The following is a 23,369-nucleotide window of genomic DNA, read 5'->3' as shown; positions in this document are numbered from 1 at the left end:
AGAGAGGGAGATGGAGAGACAGGGGGACTCAGACAGAGAGAGAGAGAGAGACAGATGGAGAGACAGAGAGAGACAGGGGGACTCAGACAGAGAGAGAGATAGAGACAGAGAGAGAGATGGAGAAACAGAGAGAGACAGGGGGACTCAGACAGAGAGAGAGATAGAGACAGAGAGAGAGATGGAGAGACAGAGAGAGACAGGGGGACTCAGACAGAGAGAGAGATAGAGACAGAGAGAGAGATGGAGAGACAGGGAGACAGGGGGACTCAGACAGAGAGAGATAGAGACAGAGAGAGAGATGGAGAGACAGAGAGAGACAGGGGGACTCAGACTGAGAGAGAGATAGAGACAGAGAGAGAGATGGAGAGACAGGGAGACTCAGACAGAGAGAGATGCTCCAACACAGACTGAAATCTAAGGGGTTTATAAATGTTGGGCAGAGGGGAGGGTGTGTATCTCTGATCTCTCCAAGCTGAGAGGGGGGTGGGATGGGGAGGGTATAATCTTTGGGGAGGGTTTGAGGGGAGCTCTGTATGAGGGACAGGGAGAGTATCCAGTTGGTGGTGTTACCTGTGGAGTGAGTGTATGTTTACAGATTGCCTCACCTGGAGCTGTCCCCTGTGCTACATATGCTGCCTTTCCTGTGGCCAGGATTTCACTCTCTCTCTCTATCGCCCCCTGATTCCTTCCCCTCCTCCCCCTCCTCCTGTGATATTTACCAATGTAAACCCCCTCGCCCAGCCTCCTCAATGAGGCCTCACACTGACAATGTGAAATTGCACATCCAGGCAGATTACTCTGACTCACACAACTCCCTCCCGGAGCCCGGACAAAAGCAGCTGAATGTACCTGGGCATCGCTCTGTCCAGGTAAGTCCACATTAGTGTGTGTGTATGAGAGGGAGAGAGAGACAGAGAGAGAGGGAATGAGAGAGAGACAGAGACAGAGAGAGAGAGAGAGACAGAGACAGAGAGAGAGAGGGAGTGAGACAGACAGAGAGAGAGAGAGAGGGAGTGAGACAGACAGAGAGAGAGAGAGAGAGGGAGTGAGAGACAGAGAGAGAGGGAGTGAGAGAGAGACAGAGAGAGAGAGAGAGACAGAGAGAGAGAGGGAGTGAGACAGACAGAGAGAGATAGAGAGAGGGAGTGAGAGAGGGGGAGGGAGAGAGGGGGACAGAGTGTGTGAGCAAAGGAGAGAGACAGAGAGAGAGAGAGTCAGAGACAGAGAGAGAGAGGGAGGGAGAGGGGGAGTGAGAGTGTGAGAGAAGGAGAGAGACAGTGAGTGTGAGGGAGAGGGAGAGAGTGTGTGTGGGAGAGAGAGAGAAACAGAGTGTGAGAGGGAGAGAGAAAGAGTATGAGAGAGACTATGAGAGAGGGAGAGTGTGAGACAGAGTATGTGTGTGTGAGTGCGCGAGAGACAGTGCGTCAGAATGTGCGTGTGTGAGAATGAGTGTGAAAGTGCAAGGGTATGTGTGAGTGTCAGAGTGTGTGTGTGAGGGTGAGTGTGAGAGGGAGAGTATGAGGGAGTGTGAGAGTAAGTGAGAAAGAGATTGTGCATGAGAGAGTGCGTGTGTGAGTGCGTGTGTGAGCGCGTGTGTGAGCGCGTGTGAGAGAGCGTGTGTAAGAGTGCTTGTGAGAGTATGTGAGGGAGATGTGAGTGTTTGAGTGAGACAGGATTGTGAGTGTGTGTGTACGTGAGTGGGTTTGTGCGCGGGAGAGTGTGTGAGGGCATCATGGTGGAGCAGTGGTTAGCACTGCTGCCTCACGCTGCCGAGGACCCGGGTTCGATTCTGGCCCTGGTCCACTTGTGGAGTTTGCACATTCTCCCCCATGTCTGCGTGGGTTTCGCCCCCACAACCCAAAGATCTGCAGGGTAGGTGGATTGGCCGCGCTAAATTGCCCCTTAATTGGAAAAAATATAATGTGTGTGTCTGACAGTGCGGCACTCCCTCAGTACTGACCCTCTGACAGTGCGACACTCTCTCTGTACTGACCCTCTGACAGTGCGGCGCTCCCTCAGTACTGACCCTCTGACAGTGCGGCACTCCCTCAGTACTGACCCTCTGACAGTGCAGCGCTCCCTCAGTACTGACCCTTTGACAGTACGGCACTCCCTCAGAACTGATCCTCTGACAGTGTGGCGCTCCCTCAGTACTGACCCTCTGACAGTGCGGCACTCCCTCAGTACTGACCCTCTGACAGTGCGGCACTCCCTCAGTACTGACCCTCTGACAGTGCAGCGCTCCCTCAGTACTGACCCTCTGACAGTGCGGCACTCCCTCAGTACTGACCCTCTGACAGTGCAGCACTCCCTCAGTACTGACCCTCTGACAGTGCAGCACTCCCTCAGTACTGACCCTCTGACAGTGCAGCACTCCCTCAGTCCTGACCCTCTGACAGTGCAGCACTCCCTCAGTACTGACCCTCTGACAGTGCGGCACTCCCTCAGTAATGACCCTCTGACAGTGCAGCACTCCCTCAGTACTGACCCTCTGACAGTGCGGCACTCCCTCAGTACTGACCCTCTGACAGTGCAGCACTCCCTCAGTACTGACCCTCTGACAGTGCAGCACTCCCTCAGTACTGACTCTCTGACAGTGCAGCACTCCCTCAGTACTGACCCTCTGACAGTGCGGCACTCCCTCAGTACTGACCCTCTGACAGTGCAGCACTCCCTCAGTACTGACTCTCTGACAGTGCAGCACTCCCTCAGTACTGACCCTTTGACAGTGCAGCACTCCCTCAGTACTGACCCTCTGATAGTGCGGTGCTCCCTCAGTACTGACCCTCTGACAGTGCAGCACTCCCTCAGTACTGACCCTCTGACAGTGCGGTGCTCCCTCAGTACTGACCCTCTGACAAGTGCAGCGCTCCCTCAGTACTGACCCTCTGACAGTGCGGCACTCCCTCAGTACTGACCCTCTGACAGTGCAGCACTCCCTCAGTACTGACCCTCTGACAGTGCGGCACTCCCTCAGTACTGACCCTCTGACAGTGCGGCACTCCCTCAGTACTGACCCTCTGACAGTGCGGCGCTCCCTCAGTTCTGACCCTCTGACAGTGCGGCGCTCCCTCAGTACTGACCCTCTGACAGTGCGGCACTCCCTCAGTACTGACCCTCTGACAGTGCGGCACTCCCTCAGTACTGACCCTCTGACAGTGCGGCACTCCCTCAGTACTGACCCTCAGACAGTGCGGCACTCCCTCAGTACTGACCCTCTGACAGTGCGGCACTCCCTCAGTACTGACCCTCTGACAGTGCGGCACTCCATCAGTACCGACCCTCTGACAGTGCGGCGCACCTTCAGTACTGACCCTCTGACAGTGCAGCACTCCCTCAGCACTGACCCTCTGACAGTGCGGCGCACCCTCAGCACTGACCCTCTGACAGTGCAGCACTCCCTCAGTACTGACCCTCTGACAGTGCAGCGCTCCCTCAGTACTGACCCTCTGACAGTGCGGCACTCCCTCAGTACTGACCCTCTGACAGTGCGGCACTCCCTCAGTACTGACCCTCTGACAGTGCAGCACTCCCTCAGTACTGACCCTCTGACAGTGCGGCACTCCCTCAGTACTGACCCTCTGACAGTGCGGCACTCCCTCAGTACTGACCCTCTGACAGTGCGGCACTCCCTCAGTACTGACCCTCTGACAGTGCGGCACTACCTCAGTACTGACCCTCTGACAGTGCGGCACTCCCTCAGTACTGACCCTCTGACAGTGCGGCACTCCCTCAGTACTGACCCTCTGACAGTGCGGCACTCCCTCAGTACTGAATCTCTGACAGTGCGGCACTCCCTCAGTACTGACACTCTGACAGTGCGGCACTCCCTCAGTACTGACCCTCTGACAGTGCGGCACTCCCTCAGTACTGACCCTCTGACAGTGCGGCACTCCCTCAGTACTGACCCTCTGACAGTGCGGCACTCCCTCAGCACTGACCCTCTGACAGTGCGGCACTCCCTCAGTACTGACCCTCTGACAGTGCGGCACTCCCTCAGCACTGACCCTCTGACAGTGCGGCACTCCCTCAGTACTGACCCTCTGACAGTGCGGCACTCCCTCAGCACTGACCCTCTGACAGTGCGGCACTCCCCAGTGACACAATGAATTATGGGACTAACATCCCTGGGTTGGGTCTAAATGGCAACTTGTGTTTAAATAAAGCTTGAACTCAATCCAACATCCTGTTGCTTTTTATTTGGAGCTTAAATCAGACCCTGGTTCACAAGGCAAGGCACAGAGAGAGCGATGTTGGACAATGTTACAGAGATAGGGGGTGTAGGGGCTGGAGGAGGTTACAGAGATATGGGGTGTAGGGGCTGGAGGAGGTTACAGAGATAGGGAGGGTGTAGGGGCTGGAGGAGGTTACAGAGATAGGGAGGGTTGTAGGGGCTGGATGAGGTTACAGAGATATGGGGTGTAGGGGCTGGAGGAGGTTACAGAGATACGGAGGGTTGTAGGGGCTGGAGGAGGTTACAGGGAAAGGGAGGTTTGTAGGGGCTGGAGGAGGTTACAGAGATATGGAGGGGGGTAGGGGCTGGAGGAGGTTACAGAGATAGGGAGGGGTGTAGGGGCTGGAGGAGGTACAGATATAGGGAGGATGTAGGTGCTGGAGGAGGTTACAGAGATAGGGAGGGGTGTGGGGGCTGGACGAGGTTACAGAGATAGGGATGGGTGTATTGTCTGGAGGAGGTTACAGAGATGAGGGGTGTAGGGGCTGGAGGAGGTTACAGAGATAGGGAGGGGTGAAGGGGCTGGAGGAGGTTACAGAGATAGGGACGGGTGTAGGGGCTGGAGGAGGTTACAGAGATAGGGAGGGTGTAGGGGCTGGAGGAGGTTACAGAGATAGGGAGGGGATGTAGGGGCTGGATGAGGTTACAGAGATAGGGAGGATGTAGGTTACTGGAGGAGGTTACAGAGATAGGGAGGGATGTAGGGGCTGAAGGAGGGTACAGAGATAGGGAGGGTGTAGAGGGGCTGGAGGAGGTTACAGAGACAGGGTGTTTTGGGGCTGGAGGAGGTTATAGAGATGGGGAGGGTGTAGGGGCTGGAGGAGGTTACAGAGATAGGGAGGGTGCAGGGACGTGAGGAGATTACAGAGATAAGGAGGGGTGTAGGGGCTGGAGGAGGTTACAGAGACAGGGTGTTTTGGGGCTGGAGGAGGTTAGAGATGGGGAGGGTGTAGGGGCTGGAGGATGTTACGGAGATAGGGAGGGCTGTAGGGGCTGGAGGAGGTTACAGAGATAGGGAGGATTGTAGGTCCTGGAGGAGGTTACAGAGAAAGGGAGAGTGTAGGGGGCTGGAGGAGGTTACACAGATAGGGAGGGTTGTGGGGACTGGAGGAGGTCACAGAGATAGGGAGGCTGTAGGGGCTGGAGGAGGATACAGAGATAGGGAGGGGTGTAGGTGCTGGAGGATGTTACAGAGATAGGGAGGGGTGTAGGGGCTGGAGGAGGTTACAGAGATGGGGAGGGTGTAGGGGCTGGAGGAGGTTACAGAGATAGGGAGGGGTGTAGGGGCTGGAGGAGGTTACAGGGATATGGAGGGGTGTAGGGGCTGGAAGAGGTTACAGAGATAGGGAGGGGTGTCGGGGCTGGAGGAGGTTACAGGGATAGGGAGGGGTTTAGGGGCTGGAGGCGGTTACAGACATAGTGAGGGCTGTAGGGACTGGAGGAAGTTACAGAGATAGGGAGGGGTGTAGGGGCTGGAGGAGGTGACAGAGATATGGGGTGTAGGGGCTGGAGGAGGCTACAGAGATAGGGAGGGTGTAGGGGCAGAAGGAGGTTACAGAGATAGGGAGGGTTGTAGGGGCTGGAGGAGGTTACAGAGATATGGGGTGTAGGGGCTGGAGGAGGTTACAGAGATACGGAGGGTTGTAGGGGCTGGAGGAGGTTACAGGGATAGGGAGGTTTGTAGGGGCTGGAGGAGGTTACAGAGATAGGGAGGGGGTAGGGGCTGGAGGAGATTACAGAGATAGGGAGGGGTGTAGGGGCTGGAGGAGGTTACAGATATAGGGAGGATGTAGGTGCTGGAGGAGGTTACAGAGATAGGGAGGGTATAGGGGCTGGAGGAGGTTACAGAGATAAGGAGGGGTGTAGGGGCTGGAGGAGGTTACAGAGGTAGGGAGAGGTGTGGGGGCTGGACGAGGTTACAGAGATAGGGATGGGTGTATTGTCTGGAGGAGGTTACAGAGATGAGGGGTGTAGGGGCTGGAGGAGGTTACAGAGATAGGGAGGGGTGTAGGGGCTGGAGGAGGTTACAGAGATAGGGAGGGGTGAAGGGGCTGGAGGAGGTTACAGAGATAGGGACGGGTGTAGGGGCTGGAGGAGGTTACAGAGATAGGGAGGGTGTAGGGGCTGGAGGAGGTTACAGAGATAGGGAGGGGATGCAGGGGCTGGATGAGGTTACAGAGATAGGGAGGATGTAGGTTACTGGAGGAGGTTACAGAGATAGGGAGGGATGTAGGGGCTGAAGGAGGTTACAGAGATAGGGAGGGTGTAGAGGGGCTGGAGGAGGTTACAGAGACAGGGTGTTTTCGGGCTGGAGGAGGTTATAGAGATGGGGAGGGTGTAGGGGCTGGAGGAGGTTACAGAGATAGGGAGGGTGCAGGGACTGGAGGAGATTACAGAGATAGGGGTGTAGGGGCTGGAGGAGGTTACAGAGACAGGGTGTTTTGGGGCTGGAGGAGGTTAGAGATGGGGATGGTGTAGGGGCTGGAGGATGTTACGGAGATAGGGAGGGCTGTGGTGGCTGGAGGAGGTTACAGAGATAGGGAGGGTGTAGGGGGCTGGGGGAGGTTACACAGATAGGGAGGGTTGTGGGGACTGGAGGAGGTCACAGAAATAGGGAGGCTGTAGGGGCTGGAGGAGGTTACAGATATAAGGAGAGGTGCATTGGCTGGAGGAGGTTACACAGATAGGGAGGGGTGTAGGGGCTGGAGGAGGTTACAGAGATAGGAGGGTGTAGGGGCTGGAGGAGGTGACAGAGATAGGGAGGGTGTAGGGGCTGGAGGAGGTTACAGAGATAAGGAGGGGTGTAGGGGCTGGAGGAGGTTACAGAGAAAGGGAGGGGTGTAGGGTTATGGAGAAGGTTACACCGATAGGGAGGGGTGTAGGGGCTGGAGGAGGTTACATAGATAGGGAGGGTTGTAGGGGCTGGTGGAGGTTACAGAGATAGGGAGGGTGTAGGGCTGGAGGAGGTTACAGAGATAGGGAGGGTGTAGGGGCTGGAGGAGGTTACAGAGATAGGGAGGGTGTAGGGGCTGGAGGAGGTTACGGAGATAGGGAGGGGTGTAGGGGCTGGTGGATGTTACAGAGATAGGGAGGGTGTAGGGCTGGAGGAGGTTACAGAGATAGGGAGGGTGTAGGGGCTGGAGGAGGTGATAGGGAGGGGTGCATTGGCTGGAGGAGGTTACAGAGACGGAGGGTTGTAGGGGCTGGAGGAGGTTACAGAGATAGGAAGGGGCGTAGGTGCTGGTGGAGGTTACAGAGATAGGGAGGGATGTAGGGACTGAAGGAGGTTACAGAGATAGGGAGGGTGTAGAGGGGCTGGAGGAGGTTACAGAGACAGGGTGTGTTGGGGCTGGAGGAGGTTACAGGGATAGCGAGGGTGTCGGGGCTGTAGGAGGTGACAGAGATAGGGAGGGTGTAGGGGCTGGAGGGTACGGAGATACGGAGGGGTGTTAGGACTGGAGGAGGTTACAGAGATAGGGGTGTCGGAGCTGGAGCAGGTTACAGAGATAGGGAGGGGTGTAGGGGCTGGAGGAGGTTACAGAGATAGGGAGGGGTGTAGTGGCTGGAGAAGGTTACAGCGATAGGGAGGATTGTAGGGACTGGAGGAGATAACAGAGATAGGGAGGGGTGTAGGGGGCTGGAGGAGGTTACTGAGATAGGCAGGGTTGTAGGGGTTGGAGGAGGTTACAGAGATAGGGAGAGTGTAGGGGCTGGAGGAGGTTACAGAGATAGGGAGGATTGTAGGGACTGGAGGAGCTTACAGAGAAAGGGAGAGTGTAGGGGCTGGAGGAGGTTAGAGAGATAGGGAGGGGTGTAGGGGCTGGAGGAGGTTACAGAGACAGGGTGTTTTGGGGCTGGAGGAGGTTAGAGATGGGGAGGGTGTAGGGGCTGGAGGATGTTACGGAGATAGGGAGGGCTGTAGGGGCTGGAGGAGGTTACAGAGATAGGGAGGATTGTAGGTCCTGGAGGAGGTTACAGAGAAAGGGAGAGTGTAGGGGGCTGGAGGAGGTTACACAGATAGGGAGGGTTGTGGGGACTGGAGGAGGTCACAGAGATAGGGAGGCTGTAGGGGCTGGAGGAGGATACAGAGATAGGGAGGGGTGTAGGTGCTGGAGGATGTTACAGAGATAGGGAGGGGTGTAGGGGCTGGAGGAGGTTACAGAGATGGGGAGGGTGTAGGGGCTGGAGGAGGTTACAGGGATATGGAGGGGTGTAGGGGCTGGAAGAGGTTACAGAGATAGGGAGGGGTGTCGGGGCTGGAGGAGGTTACAGGGATAGGGAGGGGTTTAGGGGCTGGAGGCGGTTACAGACATAGTGAGGGCTGTAGGGACTGGAGGAAGTTACAGAGATAGGGAGGGGTGTAGGGGCTGGAGGAGGTGACAGAGATATGGGGTGTAGGGGCTGGAGGAGGCTACAGAGATAGGGAGGGTGTAGGGGCAGAAGGAGGTTACAGAGATAGGGAGGGTTGTAGGGGCTGGAGGAGGTTACAGAGATATGGGGTGTAGGGGCTGGAGGAGGTTACAGAGATACGGAGGGTTGTAGGGGCTGGAGGAGGTTACAGGGATAGGGAGGTTTGTAGGGGCTGGAGGAGGTTACAGAGATAGGGAGGGGGTAGGGGCTGGAGGAGATTACAGAGATAGGGAGGGGTGTAGGGGCTGGAGGAGGTTACAGATATAGGGAGGATGTAGGTGCTGGAGGAGGTTACAGAGATAGGGAGGGTATAGGGGCTGGAGGAGGTTACAGAGATAAGGAGGGGTGTAGGGGCTGGAGGAGGTTACAGAGGTAGGGAGAGGTGTGGGGGCTGGACGAGGTTACAGAGATAGGGATGGGTGTATTGTCTGGAGGAGGTTACAGAGATGAGGGGTGTAGGGGCTGGAGGAGGTTACAGAGATAGGGAGGGGTGTAGGGGCTGGAGGAGGTTACAGAGATAGGGAGGGGTGAAGGGGCTGGAGGAGGTTACAGAGATAGGGACGGGTGTAGGGGCTGGAGGAGGTTACAGAGATAGGGAGGGTGTAGGGGCTGGAGGAGGTTACAGAGATAGGGAGGGGATGCAGGGGCTGGATGAGGTTACAGAGATAGGGAGGATGTAGGTTACTGGAGGAGGTTACAGAGATAGGGAGGGATGTAGGGGCTGAAGGAGGTTACAGAGATAGGGAGGGTGTAGAGGGGCTGGAGGAGGTTACAGAGACAGGGTGTTTTCGGGCTGGAGGAGGTTATAGAGATGGGGAGGGTGTAGGGGCTGGAGGAGGTTACAGAGATAGGGAGGGTGCAGGGACTGGAGGAGATTACAGAGATAGGGGTGTAGGGGCTGGAGGAGGTTACAGAGACAGGGTGTTTTGGGGCTGGAGGAGGTTAGAGATGGGGATGGTGTAGGGGCTGGAGGATGTTACGGAGATAGGGAGGGCTGTGGTGGCTGGAGGAGGTTACAGAGATAGGGAGGGTGTAGGGGGCTGGGGGAGGTTACACAGATAGGGAGGGTTGTGGGGACTGGAGGAGGTCACAGAAATAGGGAGGCTGTAGGGGCTGGAGGAGGTTACAGATATAAGGAGAGGTGCATTGGCTGGAGGAGGTTACACAGATAGGGAGGGGTGTAGGGGCTGGAGGAGGTTACAGAGATAGGAGGGTGTAGGGGCTGGAGGAGGTGACAGAGATAGGGAGGGTGTAGGGGCTGGAGGAGGTTACAGAGATAAGGAGGGGTGTAGGGGCTGGAGGAGGTTACAGAGAAAGGGAGGGGTGTAGGGTTATGGAGAAGGTTACACCGATAGGGAGGGGTGTAGGGGCTGGAGGAGGTTACATAGATAGGGAGGGTTGTAGGGGCTGGTGGAGGTTACAGAGATAGGGAGGGTGTAGGGCTGGAGGAGGTTACAGAGATAGGGAGGGTGTAGGGGCTGGAGGAGGTTACAGAGATAGGGAGGGTGTAGGGGCTGGAGGAGGTTACGGAGATAGGGAGGGGTGTAGGGGCTGGTGGATGTTACAGAGATAGGGAGGGTGTAGGGCTGGAGGAGGTTACAGAGATAGGGAGGGTGTAGGGGCTGGAGGAGGTGATAGGGAGGGGTGCATTGGCTGGAGGAGGTTACAGAGACGGAGGGTTGTAGGGGCTGGAGGAGGTTACAGAGATAGGAAGGGGCGTAGGTGCTGGTGGAGGTTACAGAGATAGGGAGGGATGTAGGGACTGAAGGAGGTTACAGAGATAGGGAGGGTGTAGAGGGGCTGGAGGAGGTTACAGAGACAGGGTGTGTTGGGGCTGGAGGAGGTTACAGGGATAGCGAGGGTGTCGGGGCTGTAGGAGGTGACAGAGATAGGGAGGGTGTAGGGGCTGGAGGGTACGGAGATACGGAGGGGTGTTAGGACTGGAGGAGGTTACAGAGATAGGGGTGTCGGAGCTGGAGCAGGTTACAGAGATAGGGAGGGGTGTAGGGGCTGGAGGAGGTTACAGAGATAGGGAGGGGTGTAGTGGCTGGAGAAGGTTACAGCGATAGGGAGGATTGTAGGGACTGGAGGAGATAACAGAGATAGGGAGGGGTGTAGGGGGCTGGAGGAGGTTACTGAGATAGGCAGGGTTGTAGGGGTTGGAGGAGGTTACAGAGATAGGGAGAGTGTAGGGGCTGGAGGAGGTTACAGAGATAGGGAGGATTGTAGGGACTGGAGGAGCTTACAGAGAAAGGGAGAGTGTAGGGGCTGGAGGAGGTTAGAGAGATAGGGAGGGGTGTAGTGGCTGGAGGAGGTTACAGAGATAGGGAAGGTTGTGGGGACTGGAGCAAGTTACAGGGATAGGGAGGGTTGTGGGGACTGGAGGAGGTCACAGAGATAGGGAGGGTGTAGGGGCTGGAGGAGGTTACAGAGATAGGGAGGGTGTAGGGGCTGGAGGAGGTTACAGAGATAGGGAGGGGTGTAGGGGCTGGAGGAGGTTACAGGGATATGGAGGGGTGTAGGGGCTGGAAGAGGTTACAGAGATAGGGAGGGGTGTCGGGGCTGGAGGAGGTTACAGGGATAGGGAGGGGTCTAGGGGCTGGAGGCGGTTACAGACATAGTGAGGGCTGTAGGGACTGGAGGAAGTTACAGAGATAGGGAGGGGTGTAGGGGCTGGAGGAGGTGACAGAGATATGGGGTGTAGGGGCTGGAGGAGGTTACAGAGATAGGGAGGGTGTAGGGGCTGGAGGAGGTGACAGAGATAGGGAGGGTTGTAGGGGCTGGAGGAGGTTACAGAGATATGGGGTGTAGGGGCTGGAGGGGGTTACAGAGATACGGAGGGTTGTAGGGGCTGGAGGAGGTTACAGGGATAGGGAGGTTTGTAGGGGCTGGAGGAGGTTACAGAGATAGGGAGGGGGGTAGGGGCTGGAGGAGGTTACAGAGATAGGGAGGGGTGTAGGGGCTGGAGGAGGTTACAGATATAGGGAGGATGTAGGTGCTGGACGAGGTTACAGAGATAGGGAGGGGTGTTGGGGCTGGAGGAGGTTGCAGAGGTAGGGAGGGGTGTGGGGGCTGGACGAGGTTACAGAGATAGGGAGGGGTGTAGGGGCTGGTGGAGGTTACAGAGATGGGAGGGGTGAAGGGGCTGGAGGAGGTTACAGAGATAGGGACGGGTGTAGGGGCTGGAGGAGGTTACAGAGATAGGGAGGGTGTAGGGGCTGGAGGAGGTTACAGAGATAGGGAGGGGATGTAGGGGCTGGATGAGGTTACAGAGATAGGGAGGATGTAGGTTACTGGAGGAGGTTATAGAGATAGGGAGGGATGTCGGGGCTGAAGGAGGTTTCAGAGATAGGGAGGGTGTAGAGGGGCTGGAGGAGGTTACAGAGACAGGGTGTTTTGGGGCTGGAGGAGGTTATAGAGATGGGGAGGGTGTAGGGGCTGGAGGAGGTTACAGAGATAGGGAGGGTGCAGGGACTGGAGGAGATTGCAGAGATAGGGAGGGGTGTAGGGGCTGGAGGAGGTTACAGAGACAGGGAGAGTGTAGGGGGCTGGAGGAGGTTACACAGATAGGGAGGGTTGTGGGGACTGGAGGAGGTCACAGAGATAGGGAGGCTGTAGGGGCTGGAGGAGGTTACAGATATAAGGAGAGGTGCATTGGCTGGAGGAGGTTACACAGATAGGGAGGGTTGTGGGGACTGGAGGTGGTTACAGAGATAGGGAGGGGTGTCGGAGCTGGAGGAGGTTACAGATATAAGGAGAGGTGCATTGGCTGGAGGAGGTTACACAGATAGGGAGGGTTGTGGGGACTGGAGGTGGTTACAGAGATAGGAGGGTGTAGGGGCTGGAGGAGGTTACAGAGATAGGGAGGGGAGTAGGGGCTGGAGGAGGTTACAGAGATAGGGAGGGGAGTAGGGGCTGGAGGAGGTTACAGAGATAGGGAGGGTGTAGGGGCTGGAGGAGGTTACAGAGATAGGGAGGGGTGTAGGTGCTGGAGGATGTTACAGAGATTGGGGGGGGGTGTTTGGGCTGGAGGAGGGTACAGGGATAGGGAGTGGTATAGGGGCTGGAGGAGGTTACAGAGATAGGGAGGGTGTAGGGGCTGGAGGAGGTTACAGAGATAGGGAAGGGTGTAGGGGCTGGAGGAGGTTACAGGGATATGGAGGGGTGTAGGGGCTGGAAGAGGTTACAGAGATAGGGAGGGGTGTCGGGGCTGGAGGAGGTTACAGACATAGTGAGGGCTGTAGGGACTGGAGGAAGTTACAGAGATAGGGAGGGGTGTAGGGGCTGGAGGAGGTGACAGAGATAGGGAGGGTATCAGGGCTGGAGGAGGTTGCAGAGATAGGGAGGGGTGTCGGGGCTGGAGGAGGTTTCAGAGATAGGGAGGGGTGTAGGGGCTGGAGGAGGTTACAGAGATAGGGAGGGGTGCAGGGGCTGGAGGAGGTTACAGAGATAGGGAGAGGTGTAGGGGCTGGAGGAGGTTACAGGGATAGGGAGGGGTGTAGGGGCTGGAGGAGGTTACAGAGATAGGGAGGGGGTAGGGACTGGAGGAGGTTACAGAGAAAGGGAGGGGTGTAGGGTTATGGAGAAGGTTACACCGATAGGGTGGGGTGTAGGGGCTGGAGGAGGTTACAGAGATAGGGAGGGAGTGTAGGGGCTGGAGGAGGTTACAGAGATAGGGAGGGTGTAGGGGCTGTAGGAGGTTACAGAGATAGGGAGGGAGTGTAGGGGCTGGAGGAGGTTACAGAGATAGGGAGGGAGTGTAGGGGCTGGAGGAGGTTACAGAGATAGGGTGGGGATGTAGGGGCTGGAGGAAGTTACAGATATAGGAGAGGTGGGTAGGGACTGGAGGAGGTTACAGAGATAGGGAGGGAGTGTAGGGGCTGGAGGAGGTTACAGAGATAGGGTGGGGATGTAGGGGCTGGAGGAGGTTACAGAGATAGGGAGGGTGTAGGGACTGGAGGAGGTTACAGAGATAGGGAGGGAGTGTAGGGGCTGGAGGAGGTTACAGAGATAGGGAGGGAGTGTAGGGGCTGGAGGAGGTTACAGAGATAGGGTGGGGATGTAGGGGCTGGAGGAAGTTACAGATATAGGGAGGTGGGTAGGGACTGGAGGAGGTTACAGAGATAGGGAGGGAGTGTAGGGGCTGGAGGAGGTTACAGAGATAGGGAGGGTGTAGGGGCTGGACGGTACGGAGATAGGGAGGGTGTAGGGGCTGGAGGAGGTTACAGAGATAGGGAGGGGGTAGGGGCTGGAGGAGGTTACAGAGATAGGGAGGGTGCAGGGGCTGGAGGAGGTTACAGAGATAGTGAGGGGTGTAGGGGCTGGAGGAGGTTACAGAGATAGTGAGGAGTGTAGGGGCTGGAGGAGGTTACAGGGATAGGGAGGGGTGTAGGGGCTGGAGGACGTTACAGAGATAGGGAGGGTGTAGGGTCTGGAGGAGGTTACAGAGATAGGGAGGGGTGTAGGTGCTGGAGGATGTTACAGAGATTGCGGGGGGGGGTGTTTGGGCTGGAGGAGGGTACAGGGATAGGGAGTGGTATAGGGGCTGGAGGAGGTTACAGAGATAGGGAGGGTGTAGGGGCTGGAGGAGGTTACAGAGATAGGGAAGGGTGTAGGGGCTGGAGGAGGTTACAGGGATATGGAGGGGTGTAGGGGCTGGAAGAGGTTACAGAGATAGGGAGGGGTGTCGGGGCTGGAGGAGGTTACAGACATAGTGAGGGCTGTAGGGACTGGAGGAAGTTACAGAGATAGGGAGGGGTGTAGGGGCTGGAGGAGGTGACAGAGATAGGGAGGGTATCAGGGCTGGAGGAGGTTGCAGAGATAGGGAGGGGTGTCGGGGCTGGAGGAGGTTTCAGAGATAGGGAGGGGTGTAGGGGCTGGAGGAGGTTACAGAGATAGGGAGGGTGTAGGGGCTGGAGGGTACAGAGATAGTGTGTAGGGGCTGGAGGAGGTTACAGAGATAGGGTGGGGTGTAGGGGCTGGAGGAGGTTACAGAGATAGGGAGGGGTGTAGGGGCTGGAGGAGGTTACAGGGATAGGGAGGGGTGTAGGGGCTGGAGGAGGTTACAGAGATAGGGAGGGGGTAGGGACTGGAGGAGGTTACAGAGAAAGGGAGGGGTGTAGGGTTATGGAGAAGGTTACACCGATAGGGTGGGGTGTAGGGGCTGGAGGAGGTTACAGAGATAGGGAGGGAGTGTAGGGGCTGGAGGAGGTTACAGAGATAGGGAGGGTGTAGGGGCTGGAGGAGGTTACAGAGATAGGGAGGGAGTGTAGGGGCTGGAGGAGGTTACAGAGATAGGGAGGGAGTGTAGGGGCTGGAGGAGGTTACAGAGATAGGGTGGGGATGTAGGGGCTGGAGGAAGTTACAGATATAGGGAGGTGGGTAGGGACTGGAGGAGGTTACAGAGATAGGGAGGGAGTGTAGGGGCTGGAGGAGGTTACAGAGATAGGGTGGGGATGTAGGGGCTGGAGGAGGTTACAGAGATAGGGAGGGTGTAGGGACTGGAGGAGGTTACAGAGATAGGGAGGGAGTGTAGGGGCTGGAGGAGGTTACACAGATAGGGAGGGAGTGTAGGGGCTGGAGGAGGTTACAGAGATAGGGTGGGGATGTAGGGGCTGGAGGAAGTTACAGATATAGGGAGGTGGGTAGGGACTGGAGGAGGTTACAGAGATAGGGAGGGAGTGTAGGGGCTGGAGGAGGTTACAGAGATAGGGAGGGTGTAGGGGCTGGACGGTACGGAGATAGGGAGGGTGTAGGGGCTGGAGGAGGTTACAGAGATAGGGAGGGGGGTAGGGGCTGGAGGAGGTTACAGAGATAGGGAGGGTGCAGGGGCTGGAGGAGGTTACAGAGATAGGGAGGGAGTGTAGGGGCTGGAGGAGGTTACAGAGATAGGGAGGGAGTGTAGGGGCTGGAGGAGGTTACAGAGATAGGGTGGGGATGTAGGGGCTGGAGGAAGTTACAGATATAGGGAGGTGGGTAGGGACTGGAGGAGGTTACAGAGATAGGGAGGGAGTGTAGGGGCTGGAGGAGGTTACAGAGATAGGGTGGGGATGTAGGGGCTGGAGGAGGTTACAGAGATAGGGAGGGTGTAGGGACTGGAGGAGGTTACAGAGATAGGGAGGGAGTGTAGGGGCTGGAGGAGGTTACACAGATAGGGAGGGAGTGTAGGGGCTGGAGGAGGTTACAGAGATAGGGTGGGGATGTAGGGGCTGGAGGAAGTTACAGATATAGGGAGGTGGGTAGGGACTGGAGGAGGTTACAGAGATAGGGAGGGAGTGTAGGGGCTGGAGGAGGTTACAGAGATAGGGAGGGTGTAGGGGCTGGACGGTACGGAGATAGGGAGGGTGTAGGGGCTGGAGGAGGTTACAGAGATAGGGAGGGGGGTAGGGGCTGGAGGAGGTTACAGAGATAGTGAGGAGTGTAGGGGCTGGAGGAGGTTACAGGGATAGGGAGGGGTGTAGGGGCTGGAGGAGGTTACAGATATAGGGAGGGGGATAGGGACTGGAGGAGGTTACAGAGATAGGGAGGGAGTGTAGGGGCTGGAGTAGGTTACAGAGATAGGGTGGGGATGGAGGGGCTGGAGGAGGTTACAGAGATAGGGAGTGGTGTAGGGGCTGGAGGAGGTTACAGAGATAGGGATCGGTGTATGGTCTGGAGGAGGTTACAGAGATGAGGGGTGTAGGGGCTGGAGGAGGTTACAGAGATAGGGAGGGTGTAGGGGCTGGAGGAGGTTACAGAGATAGGGAGGGTGTAGGGGCTGGAGGAGGTTACAGAGATAGGGAGGGTGTAGGGGCTGGAGGAGGTTACAGAGATAGGGAGGGAGTGTAGGGGCTGGAGGAGGTTACAGAGATAGGGTGGGGATGTAGGGGCTGGAGGAAGTTACAGATATACTGAGGGTGTAGGGGCTGGAGGAGGTTACAGGGATAGGGAGGGGTGTAGGGGCTGGAGGAGGTTCCAGAGATAGGCAGGGTTGTTGGGGTTGGAGGAGGTTACAGGGATAGGGAGGGGTGTTGGGGTTGGAGGAGGTTACAGAGATAGGGAGGGGTGTAGGGGCTGGAGGAGGTTACAGAGATAGGGAGGGGTGTAGGGGCTGGAGGAGGTTACAGAGATAGGGAGGGGTGTAAGGGCTGGAGGAGGTTACAGAGATAGGGAGGGTGTAGGGGCTGGAGGAGGTTACAGGGATAGGGAGGGGTGTAGGGGCTGGAGGAGGTTACAGAGATAGGCAGGGTTGTTGGGGTTGGAGGAGGTTACAGAGATAGGGAGGGAGTGTAGGGGCTGGAGGAGGTTACAGAGATAGGGAGGGAGTGTAGGGGCTGGAGGAGGTTACAGAGATAGGGTGGGGGTAGGGACTGGAGGAGGTTACAGAGAAAGGGAGGGGTGTAGGGTTATGGAGAAGGTTACACCGATAGGGTGGGGTGTAGGGGCTGGAGGAGGTTACAGAGATAGGGAGGGAGTGTAGGGGCTGGAGGAGGTTACAGAGATAGGGAGGGTGTAGGGGCTGGAGGAGGTTACAGAGATAGGGAGGGAGTGTAGGGGCTGGAGGAGGTTACAGAGATAGGGAGGGAGTGTAGGGGCTGGAGGAGGTTACAGAGATAGGGTGGGGATGTAGGGGCTGGAGGAAGTTACAGATATAGGAGAGGTGGGTAGGGACTGGAGGAGGTTACAGAGATAGGGAGGGAGTGTAGGGGCTGGAGGAGGTTACAGAGATAGGGTGGGGATGGAGGGGCTGGAGGAGGTTACAGAGATAGGGAGGGTGTAGGGACTGGAGGAGGTTACAGAGATAGGGAGGGAGTGTAGGGGCTGGAGGAGGTTACAGAGATAGGGAGGGAGTGTAGGGGCTGGAGGAGGTTACAGAGATAGGGTGGGGATGTAGGGGCTGGAGGAAGTTACAGATATAGGGAGGTGGGTAGGGACTGGAGGAGGTTACAGAGATAGGGAGGGAGTGTAGGGGCTGGAGGAGGTTACAGAGATAGGGAGGGTGTAGGGGCTGGACGGTACGGAGATAGGGAGGGTGTAGGGGCTGGAGGAGGTTACAGAGATAGGGAGGGGGTAGGGGCTGGAGGAGGTTACAGAGATAGGGAGGGTGCAGGGGCTGGAGGAGGTTACAGAGATAGTGAGGGGTGTAGGGGCTGGAGGAGGTTACAGAGATAGTGAGGAGTGTAGGGGCTGGAGGAGGTTACAGGGATAGGGAGGGGTGTGGGGGCTGGAGGACGTTACAGAGATAGGGAGGGTGTAGGGTCTGGAGGAGGTTACAGAGATAGGGAGGGGTGTAGGTGCTGGAGGATGTTACAGAGATTGCGGGGGGGGGTGTTTGGGCTGGAGGAGGGTACAGGGATAGGGAGTGGTATAGGGGCTGGAGGAGGTTACAGAGATAGGGAGGGTGTAGGGGCTGGAGGAGGTTACAGAGATAGGGAAGGGTGTAGGGGCTGGAGGAGGTTACAGGGATATGGAGGGGTGTAGGGGCTGGAAGAGGTTACAGAGATAGGGAGGGGTGTCGGGGCTGGAGGAGGTTACAGACATAGTGAGGGCTGTAGGGACTGGAGGAAGTTACAGAGATAGGGAGGGGTGTAGGGGCTGGAGGAGGTGACAGAGATAGGGAGGGTATCAGGGCTGGAGGAGGTTGCAGAGATAGGGAGGGGTGTCGGGGCTGGAGGAGGTTTCAGAGATAGGGAGGGGTGTAGGGGCTGGAGGAGGTTACAGAGATAGGGAGGGTGTAGGGGCTGGAGGGTACAGAGATAGTGTGTAGGGGCTGGAGGAGGTTACAGAGATAGGGTGGGGTGTAGGGGCTGGAGGAGGTTACAGAGATAGGGAGGGGTGTAGGGGCTGGAGGAGGTTACAGGGATAGGGAGGGGTGTAGGGGCTGGAGGAGGTTACAGAGATAGGGAGGGGGTAGGGACTGGAGGAGGTTACAGAGAAAGGGAGGGGTGTAGGGTTATGGAGAAGGTTACACCGATAGGGTGGGGTGTAGGGGCTGGAGGAGGTTACAGAGATAGGGAGGGAGTGTAGGGGCTGGAGGAGGTTACAGAGATAGGGAGGGTGTAGGGGCTGGAGGAGGTTACAGAGATAGGGAGGGAGTGTAGGGGCTGGAGGAGGTTACAGAGATAGGGAGGGAGTGTAGGGGCTGGAGGAGGTTACAGAGATAGGGTGGGGATGTAGGGGCTGGAGGAAGTTACAGATATAGGGAGGTGGGTAGGGACTGGAGGAGGTTACAGAGATAGGGAGGGAGTGTAGGGGCTGGAGGAGGTTACAGAGATAGGGTGGGGATGTAGGGGCTGGAGGAGGTTACAGAGATAGGGAGGGTGTAGGGACTGGAGGAGGTTACAGAGATAGGGAGGGAGTGTAGGGGCTGGAGGAGGTTACAGAGATAGGGAGGGAGTGTAGGGGCTGGAGGAGGTTACAGAGATAGGGTGGGGATGTAGGGGCTGGAGGAAGTTACAGATATAGGGAGGTGGGTAGGGACTGGAGGAGGTTACAGAGATAGGGAGGGAGTGTAGGGGCTGGAGGAGGTTACAGAGATAGGGAGGGTGTAGGGGCTGGACGGTACGGAGATAGGGAGGGTGTAGGGGCTGGAGGAGGTTACAGAGATAGGGAGGGGGGTAGGGGCTGGAGGAGGTTACAGAGATAGGGAGGGTGCAGGGGCTGGAGGAGGTTACAGAGATAGTGAGGGGTGTAGGGGCTGGAGGAGGTTACAGAGATAGTGAGGAGTGTAGGGGCTGGAGGAGGTTACAGGGATAGGGAGGGGTGTAGGGGCTGGAGGAGGTTACAGATATAGGGAGGGGGATAGGGACTGGAGGAGGTTACAGAGATAGGGAGGGAGTGTAGGGGCTGGAGTAGGTTACAGAGATAGGGTGGGGATGGAGGGGCTGGAGGAGGTTACAGAGATAGGGAGTGGTGTAGGGGCTGGAGGAGGTTACAGAGATAGGGATCGGTGTATGGTCTGGAGGAGGTTACAGAGATGAGGGGTGTAGGGGCTGGAGGAGGTTACAGAGATAGGGAGGGTGTAGGGGCTGGAGGAGGTTACAGAGATAGGGAGGGTGTAGGGGCTGGAGGAGGTTACAGAGATAGGGAGGGTGTAGGGGCTGGAGGAGGTTACAGAGATAGGGAGGGAGTGTAGGGGCTGGAGGAGGTTACAGAGATAGGGTGGGGATGTAGGGGCTGGAGGAAGTTACAGATATACTGAGGGTGTAGGGGCTGGAGGAGGTTACAGGGATAGGGAGGGGTGTAGGGGCTGGAGGAGGTTCCAGAGATAGGCAGGGTTGTTGGGGTTGGAGGAGGTTACAGGGATAGGGAGGGGTGTTGGGGTTGGAGGAGGTTACAGAGATAGGGAGGGGTGTAGGGGCTGGAGGAGGTTACAGAGATAGGGAGGGGTGTAGGGGCTGGAGGAGGTTACAGAGATAGGGAGGGGTGTAAGGGCTGGAGGAGGTTACAGAGATAGGGAGGGTGTAGGGGCTGGAGGAGGTTACAGGGATAGGGAGGGGTGTAGGGGCTGGAGGAGGTTACAGAGATAGGCAGGGTTGTTGGGGTTGGAGGAGGTTACAGGGATAGGGAGGGGTGTTGGGGTTGGAGGAGGTTACAGAGATAGGGAGAGGTGTAGGGGCTGGAGGAGGTTACAGAGATAGGGAGGGGTGTAGGGGCTGGAGGAGGTTACAGAGATAGGGAGGGGTGTAGGGGCTGGAGGAGGTTACAGAGATAGGGAGGGGTGTAGGGGCTGGAGGAGGTTACAGAGATAGGGAGGGGTGTAGGGGCTGGAGGAGGTTACAGGGATAGGGAGGGGTGTAGGGGCTGGAGGAGGTTACAGAGATAGGCAGGTTTGTTGGGGTTGGAGGAGGTTACAGGGATAGGGAGGGGTGTAGGGGCTGGAGGAGGGTACAGAGATAGGGAGGGGTGTCGGGGCTGGAGGAGGTGACAGAGATAGGGAGGGTTGTAGGGGCTGGAGGAGGTTACAGAGATAGGGAGGGGTGTCAGGGCTGGAGCAGGTTACAGAGATAGGGAGGGGTGTAGGGGCTGGAGGAGGTTACAGAGATAGGGAGGGGTGTAGGGGCTGGAGGAGGTTACAGAGATAGGGAGGGGTGTAGGGGCTGGAGGAGGTTACAGAGATAGGGAGGGGTGTAGGGGCTGGAGGAGGTTACAGAGAGAGGGAGGGGTTTAGGGGCTGGAGGAGGTTACAGGGATAGGGAGGGGTGTAGGGGCTGGAGGAGGTTACAGAGATAGGCAGGTTTGTTGGGGTTGGAGGAGGTTACAGGGATAGGGAGGGGTGTAGGGGCTGGAGGAGGTTACAGAGATAGGGAGGGGTGTAGGGGCTGGAGGAGGTGACAGAGATAGGGAGGGGTGTAGGGGCTGGAGGAGGTTACAGAGATAGGGAGGGGTGTAGGGGCTGGAGGAGGTGACAGAGATAGGGAGGGGTGTAGGGGCTGGAGGAGGTTACAGAGATCGGGAGGGGTGTAGGGGCTGGAGGAGGTTACAGAGATAGGGAGGGGTGTAGGGGCTGGAGGAGGTTACAGAGATAGGGAGGGTGTAGGGGCTGGAGGAGGTTACAGGGATAGGGAGGGGTGTAGGGGCTGGAGGAGGTTCCAGAGATAGGCAGGGTTGTTGGGGTTGGAGGAGGTTACAGGGATAGGGAGGGGTGTTGGGGTTGGAGGAGGTTACAGAGATAGGGAGGGGTGTAGGGGCTGGAGGAGGTTACAGAGATAGGGAGGGGTGTAGGGGCTGGAGGAGGTTACAGAGATAGGGAGGGGTGTAAGGGCTGGAGGAGGTTACAGAGATAGGGAGGGTGTAGGGGCTGGAGGAGGTTACAGGGATAGGGAGGGGTGTAGGGGCTGGAGGAGGTTACAGAGATAGGCAGGGTTGTTGGGGTTGGAGGAGGTTACAGGGATAGGGAGGGGTGTTGGGGTTGGAGGAGGTTACAAAGATAGGGAGGGGTGTAGAGGCTGGAGGAGGTTACAGAGATAGGGAGGGGTGTAGGGGCTGGAGGAGGTTACAGAGATAGGGAGGGGTGTAGGGGCTGGAGGAGGTTACTGAGATAGGGAGGGGTGTAGGGGCTGGAGGAGGTTACAGAGATAGGGAGGGGTGTAGGGGCTGGAGGATGGTTACAGAGATAGGGAGGGGTGTAGGGGCTGGAGGAGGTTACAGAGATAGGGAGGGGTGTAGGGGCTGGAGGAGGTTACAGAGATAGGGAGTGGTGTAGGGGCTGGAGGATGGTTACAGAGATAGGGAGGGGCGTCGGGGCTGGAGGAGGTTACAGATATAGGGAGGGTGTAGGTGCTGGAGGAGGTTACAGAGATAGGGAGGGGTGTAGGGGCTGGAGGAGGTTACAGAGATAGGGAGTGGTGTAGGGGCTGGAGGAGGTTACAGAGATAGGGATGGGTGTATGGTCTGGAGGATGTTACAGAGATGAGGGGTGTAGGGGCTGGAGGAGGTTACAGAGATAGGGAGGGTGTAGGGGCTGGAGGAGGTTACAGAGATAGGGAGGGTGTAGGGGCTGGAGGAGGTTACAGAGATAGGGAGGGTGTAGGGGCTGGAGGAGGTTACAGAGATAGGGAGGGAGTGTAGGGGCTGGAGGAGGTTACAGAGATAGGGTGGGGATGTAGGCGCTGGAGGAAGTTACAGGGATAGGGAGGGGTGTAGGGGCTGGAGGAGGTTCCAGAGATAGGCAGGGTTGTTGGGGTTGGAGGAGGTTACAGGGATAGGGAGGGGTGTTGGGGTTGGAGGAGGTTACAGAGATAGGGAGGGGTGTAGGGGCTGGAGGAGGTTACAGAGATAGGGAGGGGTGTAGGGGCTGGAGGAGGTTACAGAGATAGGGAGGGGTGTAAGGGGCTGGAGGAGGTTACAGAGATAGGGAGGGTGTAGCGGCTGGAGGAGGTTACAGGGATAGGGAGGGGTGTAGGGGCTGGAGGAGGTTACAGAGATAGGCAGGGTTGTTGGGGTTGGAGGAGGTTACAGGGATAGGGAGGGGTGTTGGGGTTGGAGGAGGTTACAGAGATAGGGCGGGGTGTAGGGGCTGGAGGAGGTTACAGAGATAGGGAGGGGTGTAGGGGCTGGAGGAGGTTACAGAGATAGGGAGGGGTGTAGGGGCTGGAGGAGGTTACAGAGATAGGGAGGGGTGTAGGGGCTGGAGGAGGTTACAGAGATAGGGAGGGGTGTAGGGGCTGGAGGAGGTTACAGGGATAGGGAGGGGTGTAGGGGCTGGAGGAGGTTACAGAGATAGGCAGGTTTGTTGGGGTTGGAGGAGGTTACAGGGATAGGGAGGGGTGTAGGGGCTGGAGGAGGTTACAGAGATAGGGAGGGGTGTCGGGGCTGGAGGAGGTGACAGAGATAGGGAGGGTTGTAGGGGCTGGAGGAGGTTACAGAGATAGGGAGGGGTGTCAGGGCTGGAGGAGGTTACAGAGATAGGGAGGGGTGTAGGGGCTGGAGGAGGTTACAGAGATAGGGAGGGGTGTAGGGGCTGGAGGAGGTTACAGAGATAGGGAGGGGTGTAGGGGCTGGAGGAGGTTACAGAGATAGGGAGGGGTGTAGGGTCTGGAGGAGGTTACAGAGATAGGGAGGGGTGTAGGGGCTGGAGGAGGTTACAGGGATAGGGAGGGGTGTAGGGGCTGGAGGAGGTTACAGAGATAGGCAGGTTTGTTGGGGTTGGAGGAGGTTACAGGGATAGGGAGGGGTGTAGGGGCTGGAGGAGGTTACAGAGATAGGGAGGGGTGTAGGGGCTGGAGGAGGTGACAGAGATAGGGAG

The 23,369-nt window shown here is 57.4% G+C and overlaps 1 pseudogene; it reads left to right on the top strand.

The window, feature by feature from the left end:
* The first annotated feature begins 578 nt into the window (after nt 1-578).
* LOC140399414 (ETS domain-containing protein Elk-3 pseudogene) overlaps nt 579-23,369 on the top strand; it is a 35,039-nt pseudogene continuing 12,248 nt past the window's right edge.

The sequence above is a fragment of the Scyliorhinus torazame genome, chromosome 22, assembly GCF_047496885.1.
Source record: "Scyliorhinus torazame isolate Kashiwa2021f chromosome 22, sScyTor2.1, whole genome shotgun sequence".
Classification (NCBI taxonomy): Eukaryota; Metazoa; Chordata; class Chondrichthyes; order Carcharhiniformes; family Scyliorhinidae; genus Scyliorhinus; species Scyliorhinus torazame.
This window is presented reverse-complemented; position numbering and strand designations above follow the sequence as displayed.